Source organism: Littorina saxatilis, linkage group LG4, assembly GCF_037325665.1.
Source record: "Littorina saxatilis isolate snail1 linkage group LG4, US_GU_Lsax_2.0, whole genome shotgun sequence".
Classification (NCBI taxonomy): domain Eukaryota; kingdom Metazoa; phylum Mollusca; class Gastropoda; order Littorinimorpha; family Littorinidae; genus Littorina; species Littorina saxatilis.
The window spans coordinates 36,749,877-36,764,303 of record NC_090248.1 but is presented as its reverse complement, the minus strand read 5'-3'; the positions used below and the strand labels follow the sequence as shown (position 1 = coordinate 36,764,303).

At 42.9% G+C, this 14,427-nt stretch overlaps 1 non-coding gene across 1 annotated transcript; it reads left to right on the top strand.

Moving 5' to 3' along the window:
• Positions 1–5,274: 5,274 nt before the first annotated feature.
• Positions 5,275–5,350, top strand: Trnat-cgu (transfer RNA threonine (anticodon CGU)). Its single transcript has one exon. It is a non-coding gene; the product is annotated as a tRNA-Thr (tRNA).
• Positions 5,351–14,427: the final 9,077 nt, after the last annotated feature.

Genomic DNA, 14,427 nt, shown 5'->3' with positions numbered 1-14,427 from the left:
TGTCAAGTAGAGTTGATGAACAGAAACACTACTCCGTCGCACAATCTGCCTGTCCTTGTAGCAAGGATTTATTTATTTATTTATTTATTTATTTATTTAGCTATTGCTTTTCGGGTCCAGCGGACCATAATAGGCCAAATCAGGACCCCTGTCGCAAGGATAGAGGATGTCAAGTAGAGTTGATGAACAGAAACACTGCTCTGTCGCACAATCTGCCTGTCCTTGTCGCAAAAAAGGAGACATTGTGACAAGTGCTCAGCCTTGCTAGTCTAAAGCGTAACTGTAGCACTCTCTGGACATGGCACTGGCTAGGTACTTATTCCCTCACATTACATCAACCCCCAACCCCCCGATATGTTTTCAATGAGGACAACGATATAAGCTTTCACATTTTGTACTGTCGTATTTTTGGGGAAATATGTGGGGTTCATTTCCAAACATAGATATCTTGGGCATCTGCTGTCATTGCTCTTTGGGCAGTTTATGATTTGTTTTAAATATCTAATTCATACACGAGTTATGTTCCTCTATGATGAGAAAATAACAGGCATACGATACGTCCCACGTTTATGCTGCAACAATGCTTACCTAAATCCACTCCGATTCTGGATCGCGGTTAATTGTTATTACGTCAAATTGGTTTCCCGGCTAAATATTCGCCGACACAGTTCAGAAGGTCAATTATATGTCAGCTGATCTCCCGTGAAGTGACTGGATCCCCAACAGCTCAGAGGGTGCGCCAAAGACCGGCTTTGTCAAGGTCAGCAGATCAGCAGCATGTCGAGGAATCGATATGGCGCCATACCTGTCGTTTTTGTGTCCCGCCCAGGCACTGTTTGCACGGGTTTTACGATACGTTGGCGAATTATTGCGCTGAGTGGACGGTAATTCCCTGTTGGTTTGTTGTGTGAATTAATGCGGCATTGTTTGGCCATTTTTCCGCGTCAAGCCCCGCTTGGATCGATTACCCATCATCCTCAGCCGCTTCCGTTGTGACGCAAGCCTATTGGAGAAGAGACCGCGTGGTTTTCTGCCGTTCATTTAAAAAAAAATAAAAAAAATTGGGGGGATGGGGCGAGGCTGTAGTTCTATTTTACTACGATTTATTATTTTGGAGTGGTGGTAGTGGTGTTATTTTTTTGCGCGCTCTTTGTCCTTTTTCGTCAGGATTTAGTATTAAACGTTGTCACATCTCGTAAATCGATGGGTGTTCTTTTTGTATTAGGCATTAGCCAGTTCCATTTGAGCTTGTATCGTCTGTGCAGTATTTATACACGTGCCTTTCTTAGTGCCTCCGCTTTAACCGTATGGATTATTGAACCCTTACATTTACACACGGCACAGAACATGCACCGAGATGTGCATGGGTGGAACAGTATAATTAGGTACTTGCTTCAAATTCACTGACACGTTTCTGGCACGAATCCCAATTTAAAAATACCCATTCAAGAACTTTTTCAGAAGTTGCTAGAAATGTTGTCTGGAATGTCTTGTCTTTGCGAGTTCACGAGCGATTAAATTATGAGAAGAATCCACCAGTAAGTAAAAGGTATATACAGTTAAACCTGCCCTTGCGACCACATCTCAAAAACGACCACCTGCCCACAACGATCACCCCGAAGGACCAGTACAATATTTTCTTCTATATAATTCACCTTTCAATAGCGACCACCTGTCCATAACGACCAGTTTTGGGTAGGTCCTTAAGGGTGTTCGTTCAAGACAGGTTCGACTGTATCTTGAACAAAATCCAATTATTTCTATGATAGCTCTAAATCATGAATTCATTAGTGCTGTTAAAACCAAAAGGGCAGTTTTACGACCTGTAACAAAGCCTTCCTGCAATGTTTATGGCCACATAAAACATGTCGTTGAAAGGACAAGTCGGTCGCGAAGACCAAAAAAGGAACGAACTTCCGTTATCTGAATCAAACGGTCATTATTCTTTTTCAAAGAAAACTTAACAAGATATAGATATATTAAGCTTGATTCGTTATTCAGCGTTTTCGGAGAGGGGAGATGGCTTTAACCTGTTCATTCTTCGTTATCATAAATATTAAACTGTTAAAGCTTGGTGGTCCCCCGGTCACTCAGTTCGTGAAGCACGGGACTTGTCATCGAGTCTTGTGGATTTGTCCGAGTCGCGGGTATCGAATACGGGCCGGGGCGGACATGGATACAAAAAAAATAAATACAAACTCAGAGACATATCTATGTCCTACCCTCGTCTCACCACTGTGGCTCGTAAAAGACCTCAGTCCTTCTGCCAGGAATGTTGGTGGATGATTACACCTAAACAGGCACACGTTTTGGTGGTGGCTTTACACTCGGAGGAAGTACCTTAAACCATTATGCGCCAGTGTCGATTGAAAGTAGGGGGAGGGCGTTTACTTGGTACATTGCAGGATCAGTTCCTCGTGAGTAATAGCGGCATCTGATCACTTGGAATACAAATGTTAATAGGATATGATTCTTTGCAAAAAGTGTCTACCCTCTTTCTCTGTGACAAACACGCGTTCACGTGTGTGCCAGTGCCTTCCCAGAATGGAACCTGGAAACTATCCACAAAAATCCCTTTGCGTCATACGTTTTGAACAAATGCACATATCCTAAATGAGAACTCAAAGTGGTGACTCAGCATCTGCTTGAGTTTAACCGGCATTAAAAGCGCGTGTATGTAAACAGAAATCACAAAATGAAATGATAGATTTGTAGTCCGTCCACTTGCTCTGATCAAAGTCATCTAGAGACAGTAAGGTGTATGTCAAACACAGCGTATTCAAAAATCAGTTCGTTCACTCGATCTTTGTAAATCACACAAGTAGAGCTTTGCAATATCAAATGTACATCTCTCAAATCTTCGTCAAGTTTTGGCATGGCTATCCAGTGCAGTGGCAAAGTATGAAATTAAAACCATGACTGCACGCAGCACCCTGTCATTATTCACTCGAATAATTTGTCCATATTGCGTGCAGATTTTAAAAACAATGAGAAAGAAAAGAACTTTTGGGGATGATGGTCCAAATATGTGGGGGGGGGGGGGGGGAATTCACAGGGTACAGCTGGTACCCTATACACGGTGTTTGACCAAAAGTAGGGGGTGGGCGTTTGGTAATAAAAAAAAAACGTCCTTCCTATGGAAACTATCTTGTAAATCACAATAGATCAATCTAGACTTTTGCCTGAGTTAAAGGGATGATACTAAGAAAAGGTCCTCAGATCGCTTCCAATACCATACCAGATTCTGCGTAATCAATAGTGTTGCCGTAAAGGAGGGTTGCCTTCATTTCGTAAAGGCAATTTTCTTAATAAAACAGGCAAAGGAAGAGCACTTTTCTTTGAAAGCACTCTTCGTGGTTGGGATATTTCCACTGTGTTTCGTCTCTTGTTTGTGTACGTGAAGCGGTTACTGGGCTGCCACGTCATACCTGTGTTGCTTTGTAGAGCAAATCGTGCCGTGTGTGTCTAGATTGAGGTGCAGTGGATCCCCCAGATCCTTCAGATTTGTCAAATTCGCGAGAAACTCCCACCAAACCCCCCACCCCCCACCCCCCCCCCACCCCCTCCAAGCGGTCAGATCAATAGTATCCCTTTAAGAGCACCCTTCCACGCTGAGACACACAGCAAAACACTACAAACGGGATGTTTTCTGATTAAGGTACAGTGGATTCCCCAGGTTCTTCAGATTCGTCAAATTCGCGAGAACCCCCCCCCCCCCCCCCCTTAGTCGGTAAGATCAATAGGATCCCTTTAAGAGCACCCTTTCACGCTGAGACACACAGCAAAACACTACAAACGGGATGTTTTCTGATTAAGGTACAGTGGATTCCCCAGGTTCTTCAGATTCGTCAAATTCGCGAGAACCCCCCCCCCCTTAGTCAGTAAGATCAATAGGATCCCTTTAAGAGCACCCTTCCACGCTGAGACACACACCAAAACACTACAAACTTGATGTTTTCAGTGCAGTGTGTGAATTTTGTGGCTGAATTTATTTCGCAAATGGCACCTATTATAAGTCAATGTGCGTAATTTACTCCTGAGAAGTATTGTCACTCAGCACAGGAAGTGGCCAGGCTGTTGTAGGTGGGTATGTGTCCAAGCTGGGGAAGGATGCTCTTTTCACGCGTCAAGTAATTAAGGCACCTTTAATCTTTTCTTTATTCGTTAACACAAAACGTGAACCGTTTAGGCCAACAACAAAAAAAGTCTGTTTACGGTAACCCGACCGACCCTATTTTTTTCGCGCGACCCTAGACTTTTTTTTGGCATTGGGGAAAAAAAATAAAAAATAAAAAATAACGTAAAAATATGGTTTTTTGGAAAAAAAAAAATCCCGACCTACCGACCCTATTTTTTGGGCCTATGTTACCGTAAACAGACCTTTTTTTTTGTGCCTTATCTCCACGATTTGCTCTGCTTCTTTTGTATTCTTTTGTAACGTGAAGCGAGCAAAACGCAATAAATGTCAAACTTTTTTTTTCCCATCCTGAACTTTCCAAGTTGATTGGTTTTGTATTTGGCTTTCTGTTTACGGCTGCTGTTCTTGTGCCGTCTCCTTATTTTGTGTATAGGCAGGCCGGAGGATGGCGATATATCACGGTCTTTTGAAAGCGATGGGAATCGATGAAATATGAAAACCCTTGGTTTGTTAAACAAGAACACCTATGCACGGCGCCGTGCACATAATCGCTACGCTTTGTGCTGGAACATTGATTTTGACGCTGCTGAGTTCGTGTATCTGTGCGTTTAGTTGTCTTCTGTTCGGGTGGGAAATCGTGTGCATGTTTCTGTCTGGAGTTTTTAAGGTGGTTAACAGCAGAATAAGTCTTTGAAACCTTGATCACAATGTTCAATCAGTCAAAGTACCAATTATTAGCTTTCTATTCGTATTGGTTTGCATGATGCGCAAGCCCCCCCCTCCCCCTAAATGTGTTGCATACAGCCAGTTTTCTTTGTCTTTTCCCCTTCCCGTGTAGACGATTCGGCTCGTCATCTCTGATCTGAATGGTCTTTCACGTGGAGTGAGAACATCCCTCGATCCACTCGCGCACATACCAGCCTTCTGAGCAGCGTCGGAGTCTTTGTTTGAACACAATTCCTTCAAAGCCATTAGTAACTTTTTAAAAAATGAATTCATTTCTGGGAAAATCCCACTTTGTACAAATTGCGATCACGCTATTGAATTTTGGTGTGTGTCCAAGTGAAGAAAGTTGTTTTATCCCACGTAAAAGCCTCAACAGATCTCCGGTGCTGCACGTGCTCACTGAAGGCATTGACCGGCACGGTGGCCTAGTGGTAAGGCTTCCGCCCCGTGAGCGGGAGGTCGTGGGTTCGAACCCCGGCCGGGTCACACCGTCTAAGACTTTAAAATTGGCAATCTAGTGGCTGCTCCGCCTGGCGTCTGGCATTATTGGGTTAGTGCTAGGACTGGTTGGTCCGGTGTCAGAATAATGTGACTGGGTGAGACATGAAGCCTGTGCTGCGACTTCTGTCTTGTGTGTGGCGCACGTTATATGTCAAAGCAGCACCGCCCTGATATGGCCCTTCGTGGTCGGCTGGGCGTTAAGCAAACAAACAAACTGAAGGCATTAATTGAGCCCGATTAGGTTGACTACGCGAAGATTTTGCGAAGTCGTTTTACCGAAAATTCAGAGCCAAAGCGTCGTACTGCGAGCTCCATGAAAAAGACTTCGCGACGTTGACTTCGCCCAATTAATATCAGGGTTTACACGAGAACGGAGGTACCTTTTTGGTGACCGCCAAAACTAGCTTTGTCTGTTATGTATGAGAGTCGCTGAGCGTCCTTCATCATGGGGTCACTCATAGCATATTCGCCTTTACGCCCCCGTCACACAGCTCTACGTCCTTACGAAGACCATGCCGATCACTCCGATCTGAACAAGTTATCAAATCGGGGCACATCGCCGTCAAAATCCAGCACATGGCAAATTTAAAACAAAAACTACATCACGACTGTGTACTGCGCCACGACCCGGCTACCCTTGTTTTGTGCAGTTCAAAATAAGCGTGGGGAGAGCGTGCAGCTTCCCGACCTTGTAGATCCCACCCCGACCAAACTACGCACATGGAAATCCTCCCACGTTGGGCCCACGATTGGCCACGCTCTCGGACACTTTTCCATCGTAATAGAAGCGGCGTCTATATGTGTGACTGGGATTTTACGGGTAGATAAGGTGATGAGGTCTCCTTTGACCCTTTCTACCCGTAGTGGGTACTCCTACAGTGAGCGTGGTTGCTCTTTTCCTCCTCATAACGAGTATCGCACTCGGCCGGTGGCGATCGAATGTCTTTCAAGTGTGCTTCTTTAAAAAAAAAAAAAGTTAGTGTACAGAGATAATGCATCAATTTTCCTGGAACGGCTTGAAACTTCATCTTGTGTTTCGCGCAACAGAAGTTACCATCCTCAACCAGTTCTAAACGATTTACCGGTACCGGGCAGTCCTACACTGATCTTGCGCTACTACATGAGATCGATTTCTCTGCGACAGTTATCAGTCGAACCTGCTCTTGCGACCACCTCTCGAAAGCGACCACCTGCCCACAACCACCACTCTGAAGGATCCCCGACGAGTTTTTCTTTCAAATAATTCACCTTTGCATAACGACAACCTGTGTATAACAACCACTTTTGATGGGTCTCTTGGGTGGTCGTTATTAACAGGTTATATTACATATTATATGCTATACAATAAGTGACGCGCGGTGATGAATGTTCACTGCGAGCGAGGGCATTGCGGTAATAAATGGTTCACCCTTAGACATGTGTGTCGAATGTATGTAAATATGTATGTATGTGTTAATGTACGTATATCTGTAATGTTGTTTTTGTTATATGCACACACAAAATAATAATAAAAATAAGGTCGAATACGACCCCTTCATCACCAGTCCCACAGGTAAGGTGTGCCCCTGAATGGCAGCTGATGGCAGCTGATGACCAATTGTGCCAATTATTGAGGACTCATTTGGCCAGCTGATAAAATGACCACAGCGAGTGACGTTTGCATTTCTCACCACAGCACTGCTGACGTCTGGCAATGACAACTCCTGTTCGGTGCCAAGGGAAGCAATTATCAGCGACTAGATTCTTGCACTGAGGATTGGTTCCCTTGCCCGTTTGGGGACTGAAGTTGGCTAATCTCTTGAGAGAGAAATGCGTCATGTATACCGTTAAGTGTAGAACTGAACCTAAAATGGCATGTGGCCTATTCTCAAGTCTGGGGATTTAATTTTCACAGTTGTAAACCAATTTTTGAATTAGATGGACTTCATTTGTACAATAACAGCACCTGAAAACTACGAACACACATTCTGAAACAATCCAACTCACACTTTCCGAAGGCTGTGAAAGTATAAATTAATTCGCACAAAAAAATCAGACATTATTCGCCATAAAATTAATAGTCATGATGCTTTTATTAACTCAAATTTGTGCAGAGATTTCCCCAAACATGACAATCTTCCTACCCAAGGTTAAAAATGTTTAAGGTAAAAAAGGTTAAGGGTACTTAACTTGAGTTTGAAAAAACGTCACTGACGTGGCAAAAATGCTCACCTGCATTTCACTCACTGAGTGAAATTCTAAAATTCTATGAGATTAGCCAACTAAATCGTGTGATTTTGTTAGACATGTCATACTCTCTGAAATATGAAAGAAATTGCAAATATCAAATGTATCCTTCCGACTAACGGTTAATATGTAGCGTCACTGACGTGGCACTTGAGCGTCTCTGACGTGGCACGTGTGAATTCAATGTTCAATAGTAATACTTTTTGGTTGTTAAAACATAGGTAGTTTTACACTGCCGATTTTAAACTGATTATTGATCTTCTCAGCCATTGTTGAACCACTATACGGCTCTGTGTCCCTCCGTCCGTCTGTCCGTTGGTCCGCCCGTTGGTCCTCCGACACCATTGCCTATCTAGATAACTTGTGAAATAATGATTTCAATTGCACACTTTTTACATTGTATTGATACACTTAGAAGGAACATACACCTCTAGCAAACATATTTAAAGCATTTCGGGCCAAGGTCACTACTCAAGGTCACCGGTCAAGGTCACTCTTTTTTTCTTGTACACTTCAGACAACGCCTTGATTTTTTGAAAATATTGCATTCAAACTCGGAGGGCAAACAAGTACACACCCTCAGAAAGATAAATGGCTCCTGATTCTGGATTGAAAACGTCATTCACACGGTTTTGTTTTGAGCTGTCATTATTTTGACGTTCTCCGCTGTCTTCCCTCCTTGCAATTGTATATATAACTACCGTTATACACTCACGTCAAACAAATGAGTATGTACATTTGACAAGATCCTAAATGTGAACCAGACTATTCCACTTTATTTATGTTGGTTTTTGTAGAGAATAACAGGGCGCAATAACACGTTAATTCTAAATCTGTACAAAACCAAACTCAAACATTGTTAACATCTTTCTCCGCGAACCTTAAGGAAAAGACTATCATTTTTTTCATCGCTTAATGTAGCCAAATGATCGCGGTGAACCGAACGATGGACTTAGTAGTGCTGAAACAGCTTTTTCTTGTGTAAATGACATTTTCTTTCACCACTGCGAACACTCGCAGATTTACTTTTCTGTGCAATTCTGTCGACATTTTGAAGTGAAGAAACGGTAAAAGCTGGAAAAATGAAACCCATGTGTGCACTTTTGGGCTTTTGGGGGGACGATTGCGAGCTTGACTCCGTTCTTGCCATGCTCCAAAGCGTGTAACATACAATCTTGCAAACGTTTGCTTTAGTAGTGGCAAAGAAGGAAAGCGTGTGACATTGAAGGATAATATTAACTTGTAAGATTATATACCCGTGCAGACGTACATTGAAAAAAACCTCTTGAACAGCCCTTGGATAGTTGATTTAGGTCTGGTGTCAAACAGTCTAAAGATCAAGGTAACTAGACGTACTCAAAGACTACATCAATGATTGCTCACCAAGAAAGAGACTGCACATCCAATCAGCCTATATAGAAGACTAATTACCAATCATCATTGCAATCTCGGGCAATTATTCACCCTGAGACTGCTGGAATATGAATGACCACTGCGTCACTTGAGACCGCTCCCAATGTCCAGTGTTTTGTCATTAATTATCTCATCCCCTCGAGTCTTCCTCCTTTATACACATCTCTAGCGCTGAGAGCGATTGCCTATTGTTCCCTGGAAATAATAGGTCTGTCTGTAGGGTATTGCTTTACCGTGCAGATTTTCCGTTGTGAATGATATGTCCCTTGGTGGTGGTAGGGTGTGTGTGTGTTTGTTTGGACCTAGCTATTGATGTGTACATTGTTGTTAAACAGTTGTTTGTTTACCAGGGTTGGCTAGTGTGTGATAGGGTTCGTGTCCGTCTGAAGATGTTAGTTTCTTTGTTAGTCCTGTGTTGACAACTCTTCGACAAGCGCTTAGAACTGTACCCACGGAATACGCGCTATATAAGCTTCATAATCATATTGATTGATTAGTGTGTGTGTGTGTGTGTGTGTGTGTGTGTGTGTGTGTGTGTGTGTGTGTGTGTGTGTGTGTGTATGTGTGTTGGTGTGTGTGTGTGTGTGTGTGTGTGTGTTAGCAATCAGATTTACCACTGTGAATTAATATATGTCCAGTGGTGGTGCCGTTTGTTGGCATAGATTTCACATTGGAAGATGTCTAGCCTGTGCTAAATTCCTGTCTTCAGATGGATTCCCATTTTGAGAGGTAGCCGGTGATGTTTACTGTTAGCACAAATTTCCCATTCTAGTAAGATATTGTCAGCATAAACTTCCTATTTTAAGTAAGTACGGTCTTGGCGACATTCCTGTATTAAGATGGAATTTGATTGTGAAAGATGGCTTCATTGATTATCGCAAGCCTATAGTTACAGTTACCAGTGTAGATGGTCTAGTGTTAAGTACATTCCTGCACTAAGATTGAGTGAGAGAGAGTGTAATGAATGGCGGTTATGGTGTTTATAGTTGAAGGGATATAACTAGTGCTTTTTGTAATACAAAGAGGTTGTCAGGAGTGGTTTAACTTTGAGAGTGGAAACTTTTAACAGTTCAGTAAAATTCCATGGTTAGCTACGGACGGTCAAACTGGGTTCGCAGCACGTGAGTTTACAACTGTGCGAGTTGTTCACGTTATAATCGCAACCGCCTGATTTTGTGAGTTGTGATTGTAAACTGCCTGACAATTGAAAGTCATTCGACCTGGGCTCTCGGATGAGAAAACCTGCTCTTGGTTTTGATGTCAACTTTGCAAGAAAACATTTGATCTTGATGTCAACCTTGGAACCGGGAAACATTGCCGGGATGACTTGGACTTTTGTATGGGTGCCGCCATATTGGAAGATGAGGTACTTTGCTAGTTTTGTGTGAACTTGAACATTTCTTTTGTATGCGCGGACATGACTTATGTATTTGAATAATTTCGGAATTGTATAATTTTCTTGTGCTCGGTTGGTGTGTTTTTGAATATTGTTAGTTGTTACAGTAGGGTGTTATATTTTGTAACAGGCCGCCCCAGTCTGACTTGTGCGGGGTGATGCCAGTGTGGCGAGGGTGCGATGGAGGCCGTAAGGTTGAAGGCTAGCTACATCGTAAAAGTTATGTTTTGTTTATTTGCTTTCTTGTCCTTGTAAATATGTTATGACGTTGACAATGAATGAGTGAGTTTCACAAGGTCGTGGACAATGAATGAATGAGTTTCAAAAGGTCATGAATTGATTATTGTAAGCAAGGAAAGATTTGAGAATTTGAGGAATGAGTTGATAATTGCTATGTCAGAAAGAAACCAATTTGTATGTTCTAATTAAACCATTGGCTATTGTTTGGAAAGAATGAGTTGGTGAAAGACTACAAATTCTTCTAATCTTCTCTCTGCTTTCCTAAACTTCTGAGCGGGAGTCAGATGATTGACTGTGTGTGTGTGTGTGCACATATAAAGAATCTGGAAGGAGATTAATAAGGATAACTACGGATCTTCTTTATTTCAAATCTCTTACATTGGCGAGCTTGCGGTTGTATTAATTGGAAAATTTTTGAAGATTAATTATTTTTTTTGGTGCGTTCCCTTGAGTGCAGTTAGGCTTATTTTATATTATTGACTTGTAGTGCTGAAGTGTTGTTTGGTTTTGCGCAGATGCTGATGCATGCAGTCTGGAGGATGGACATCCTTGTCATCTGCCTGTGAAGGGAGTTCCTTGGTCTGTGGACGGATGCATCCTGTGCCTGACTGAACGACATATTTTGGACAGGAGTGAGTCATTTGTCATTTGCTTATCTGACACTCAAGTTAACATTCTATATATTTTTGAGGGTAATTTGTTTCTCTGAGTGTTGGTTCTTGCTTGTGAGTAGGTTATTTTTTCCCCCCTACTTTACATGAAGCGCCCTGTAGGTTAGTTTTACCTACAAGTGAATAATACATGACACATCATTTTTCCCTTTTACGTGTACACAGTTTGTAAATAGTTGTGGGTCAGCAATGCCTTGATTCATAAGTGTTTGGGAATGGGGGTATGTCTAGTTTCTAGGCCAAGTTTTTGGGCGGAACCTAGTTTCAAATGTATTGATTGTTTCCCCTTGTAGTTCGGTTGATCGGTTTCCTAGACTGTGTCGCTTTAGTACTGTACTTGAGGAAGTCAGGTAAATTCTAAAGTTTAGTGGACTATTGTGTTCACGTTAGTCAAAGCTAAGTCTTGGTGTTGCCCTCTAGCATTCTATGTAGTGGATAGTCATAGTTTGCTTAAGTGATAGCGGTTTGTTCACGATGGCATCTCAAGAAGAGGTTCAAGCTTTGATAGCGCAGTTTAAGGTGGAGGGTGAAGCCTTAGGAAAGGATGGTGCATCACTGAACAAGTATGTGGAAGATAGTTTGCGTGAGGAAAGAGCAGCAAGAAGAGAAGCTTTGTTGAAAAGAGAAAATGATATTGCTCTTCAAGAAAAAGAACTCGCTGCTGCACGTGAGCTTAAAGAGAGAGAGTTAGCTGAACAAGCTAAGATTGAAAATCTTCGTCAAGAAAAAGAACTCGCTGCTGCACGTGAGCTTAAAGAGAGAGAGTTAGCTGAACAAGCTAAGATTGAAAATCGTCGTCTCGATATTGAAGAAGAAAAGGCGAACAGGGAGGCAAAGTTGCGAGCAGACGAGTTGGTTGAAAAAGCAAGCAAGAATAAGTTGGCCAATCGTCCCAAGATTCCCTATTTTGATGATAAATCAGATGACATTGAGAGTTATCTGTATCGCTTCGATAAGCACGCAGCTAGCTTGAAGTGGTCAAAGGATGAGAAGGCTTTGATTTTGCCTACTCTACTCAGAGGTCGTGCTCTGAATTATTTTCAAGAGTTACCAGTAGAAGATACTAATGACTATGCCAAACTGTCAGCGCATTTGTTGAAGAGATTCAAATGTACTGAAGAAGGTTTCAGAACGCAGTTTCGCTCATGCAAACCTGAATCTGGTGAAACCATGCATGTCTTTTTCTCCCGCATGAGAAGATATTTTACTAGATGGACAGATATGGCTGGAGTTGGCACAGATTTCGCTTTGCTCTGTGACTTGGTGCTCAGAGAGCAGATTCTGTCTAGTTGTGCGTCGTCTCTGGTTACTTTTCTGAAAGAAGACAAGCATACTACCGCTCAAACCATGATAGACGCAGCTGAAAGATACAGGGAAGCACATCCTAGTCAAAACCTAGCAGCAAAAGGTTCTAGTGATCCTCTGTTGGCTAATGTTGGTATTCCAAGTGGGAGAGGTCATTCAGGGTCAGGTGGTCGAGGTGGTCACAGGTTTTCTAAGAAGAATAGTCAGGCTGACACAAACCCACCGACAGAACAAAGCTCTCCTGATAATAAGGGTGGCAGAGGTGCTAGTCAAGCTGGTAGAGGTAGAGGTGGTCAGAACTATCAGAGGAAGTGTTGGTGGTGTCAAGATACTTCGCACAAGTTGGCAGATTGTCCCAAAAAAATGCATACTGCTTCAGTATCCGTTGTCACTGTTGAGGAGTCCAGCTGTAGTGAAGACGAGCAGTCTGTGGCGTCAGTAGGATTTTCAGGTAGTGATGAACTTCCCGAGTCTATTCAGACATGTGAAGGTACCTTAAATGGTAGTGAGGTCACGGTCATGTTGGATAGTGGGTGTTCCACGGTTGGGGTCAGGAAGTCCCTAGTGAGAGATGATCAGTTTACTGGGAAGGTACAGGTGTGTAGACAGTTCAGTGGGGATTTGGTTCGGTTGCCCATTGCGATTGTGAGTCTGGATACACCATACTTTTCTGGAAGTGTTGAGGCATGTGTGATCGACAATCCAGTATGTGACGTCATTTTGGGAAGAATACAGGGATGTACATTTGGATGTGTCGAGGTTACTAGCGCAGTCCAGACAAGAGGTCAAAAAGCTAGAGAAGAACGTCCTTTTAGACCGCTGTTGACCGCTAAAGTTCCCCAACTTGATATCAATGCTGAGAAACTGTCCAAAATGCAAAGGGATGACAAAACGTTGCATGATCTGTTCGAGAAAGTTGGCCAAGGAAAATCGGAAGAGTCGTCTGGTTGTGTGGTGTCGTTTGATGGTCAGAACCCAGTTGTTGCCACATTGGGAGTGATCAGTGGGTCCAGTGCAGTAGAGGAGGTAGACATTCAGAAAGTCAAACTACAGTCAGTTCCTACAGTTCAGACTGAGAATGTAGATGATGTGGTCTATAGTCCTGACTTGTCTATGCAGGCAAAACAAAAAGTGCAGGCGGTGTTTCAGAGGCATCAGGACAAAATGACGGATTTGCCTGGTACTTGTGACCTAGTGCAGCATATGGTGAGGATTCCTGAAGGTACTGTGGTCAATGTGAAACAGTATCCGTTACCATTTGAGTCTCAGAAAGTGGTTGAAGAAGAAGTGAAGAAGATGTTAGATCTAGACGTAATAGAGCCGTCTATTTCTCCGTTCTCGTCTCCTATTGTTCTAGTCAAGAAGAAGGACGGAAGTACTCGTTTTTGCATCGATTTCAGACACCTCAATAAGATTACGGAGTTTGACGCTGAGCCAATACCGGATCCGGAAGTTCTGTTTGCTTCATTGCAGGGCAGGCAGCATTTCACGAAGATTGATCTGGCTAAGGGCTATTGGCAAATTCCGATGGCAGAGTCGGATCGAGCAAAAACGGCTTTTCGTACCCCTCAAGGTCTATATCAGTTCAAGAAGATGCCGTTCGGAATGAGTACAGCACCAAGTACTTTCGCGAGGATGATGAAGATGTTGGATCTGGATAGGTTCAAATCTGTTCATTTCTTTGATGACGTACTTGTAGCCACAGAAGACTGGTGTGAGCATCTAGAGGCACTTGACGGACTGTTGACAGAACTGGGAAAACATGGGTTGACTGTGAGACCGTCGAAAGTAGAGGCAGGGTTTGACTCTAT